We start from the raw sequence: 2,661 nt of genomic DNA on the forward strand, positions 1-2,661 counted from the left end.
CCTCAAAACTGCCTGGCAGCTGCACTGGCTAGCGGCTGCTGTGCTGGCTGTTACCCATTCATGAACTGAGCCTTCTAGGCCCTGAGTTTAGATCCCAGCACTGCCAAAAATGTAATCTTGGAGTGAGAAGCCGAGCGTGACACATTTTCCTTTTTTTGAAAGTTCTTGGTGACAGGTAGAATGTATAAATTGTGTGAAAATCTATATGCTATGTAATAGGATGTCATGAAGGTAATAAATGTCATAGGTGAAATAATTGTCAACACAATAAATGAAAAACAGATTGCATTAGTTGTGAATCATTCTGGGATAAAATTAGACGCAATAATTATAGGACTTGGATTAAGTAGATTAATATTTTATTGAGCATTAACAGAATAAAAATTACATGGAGACATAATTAAATACCTAATAACTGGTAGTAACGCACGATGCATAATTTAATTTGTCTCATTCTATAAAATATATAATTATACGTATGTATGTACATATATGAAAAAAATAACAGGATATTGAGTAATTATTAATTAATGCTTTATTAATTGTTCAACTGGGACACGTCATTAAAGGGAGACATTATTGAATACCTAATAATTGGTAGTAATATTATCTATAATTCAATAATATACAGACATCTCTCATTTTGGTATATAATATTTGTATAAGGAAGCTCTATCTATTTATACTTCGTTTACTCCTGGGGCTCGGTGGTTGAGTGCTTGCCTAGTTAGCACAAAGCATTGGGTTGGATTCCTCAGTGCCACATAAACAGAAAATCGAGAAGTTCTGCTGTTTTTCAATCGAGTGCTAGCCTGGAGCACCAACGCTTAGGGACATTTCTAACTCCTTACTCAAGGCCCAGGACTGCTGCCAAAAAAAAGGTAGAATGTTCTAACTGCAATAAGGACAGGATTTCAAGTACATCATCACAGAGCAAACTAGGAGTCTGGTGCTGACAGCTGCCACCTAACCTGACTTAACCAGATGTAAAGCACTGCAACCCAGCTGCACGGAACCAGACCCTGCTGGCTGGCTTAACCCCATCTTCCTAGCTGTTTGGGGGCTTTAAAACCCAGCCTCGGTAGGAAGTCTGTGAGACTCTTCGATATGTGGCTCCTAGTGGTAGAGCTCTAGCCCTGAGCAAATGTTATTAGAACAGTATGCACATGCTTTGAGTTCAAGCCCCATGGGTAACACCCCTCAAAAAAACACCCTTCTAAACCATTAGATGTGATCTTGTGTGGTTTGTGAATGGTGATACTGATGAAACCATCCTAATTCTATCAACAATTTGTGGAATAGAGCTATGTGCTGAGCCCTTCATAGGGTGTTCTGTGCTGAGTCTTGCACAGGGTGCTATGTGCTGAGTCCTTTACAGGGTGCAGTGCGCTGAGTCCTGCATTTGATGCTGTGTGCTGAGTCATGCAAAGAGTGTCATGTGCTGTGTCCTTCACAGCACTGGTCCATGTAAGAACTCCAAAACTGAGATGATTTTGCAGACAAAAAATGTGAAAAATGAGTTTGAATCACTGTGCGACGACGGAGTAGGTGTCCGAGGCCTCGCCATGCCTCCGAATAGCCTTTTCGCTGCCTTGCTTGCGTGAGCTTCAGCAGAATTCGAGATGGCTGGTGGTAAGGCTGGGAAGGACTCCAGAAAGACCAAGACAAAGGTGGTTTCCTGCTCGCAGAGAGCCGGCTTGCAGTTCCCAGTTGGCCGTATTCATCGACATCTGAATTCTAGGACAACCAGCCACGTAAGTGTGGGAGCGACCGTCGCTATGTACAGCACAGCCATCCTGGAGTACCTCACTGCGGAGGAACTTGAGTTGGTAGGAAATGCATCAAAAGATTTAAAGGTAAAGCTTATTACCTCTTGTCACTTGCAACTTGTTATTCATGGAGATGAAGAATTGGACTCTCTCATCAAGGCTACCATTGCTGGTAGTGGTGTCATCCCCCACATCCACAAGTCTCTTATTGGGAAGAAAGGACAACAGAAGACTCTCTAAAGGACGCCTGGTTTCCTTGTTATCTCAGGACTCTAAATACTCTTAACAGCTGTCCAGTGTTGGTGAATCCAGTGGACTGTATCTCTGTGAAAAAACACAATTCTGCCTCTTTGTAATTCTATTTGAGCAGGTTGAAAGTTTAATTATCTTTCCAACCAACCAAATTTCTGCATTCGAGTCTTAACCATATTTAAGTGTTACTGTGGCTTCAAAGAAGCTATTGACTCTGAAATAGTGGGTTTTGATTAACTTTTTAAAAAACTGTTTGGATTTTAATTGTGATGCAGAAGTTATAGTAACAACATTTGGTTTTGTACAGACATTATTTCCACTGCAGTGGATAAGCTCAATAAAGGTCATATACCAAAAAAATGTGAAAAATGTGATATATATATATATATATATATATATATATAATGGAATTCTATGCCTCCATAAGAAAAAAATGACATTGCCCATTTGTTAGGAAATGGAAAGATTTCGAAAAAATTATATTAAGTGAAGTAAGACAAGCCCAGAGAAACATAGGTCCCATGGTTTCCCTTATTTGCAATAACTAGTATATGCCTGAGACAAGCAGAAAATGTCAGATACGTTGGTGTTAGGTAAAATGAACCCCACCATAAGGATTCACATGTTTTTTTTAATGGAA

The 2,661-nt window shown here is 39.9% G+C and overlaps 1 pseudogene; it reads left to right on the forward strand.

Annotated features, from left to right (window-relative positions):
* The first annotated feature begins 1,605 nt into the window (after positions 1-1,605).
* Positions 1,606-2,009, forward strand: LOC138836714 (histone H2A.Z pseudogene; annotated as a pseudogene).
* Positions 2,010-2,661: the final 652 nt, after the last annotated feature.

This window comes from Dipodomys merriami, unplaced genomic scaffold (assembly GCF_024711535.1).
Source record: "Dipodomys merriami isolate MVZ:Mamm:240054 unplaced genomic scaffold, mDipMer1.0.p SCAF_255, whole genome shotgun sequence".
NCBI classification, from domain to species: domain Eukaryota; kingdom Metazoa; phylum Chordata; class Mammalia; order Rodentia; family Heteromyidae; genus Dipodomys; species Dipodomys merriami.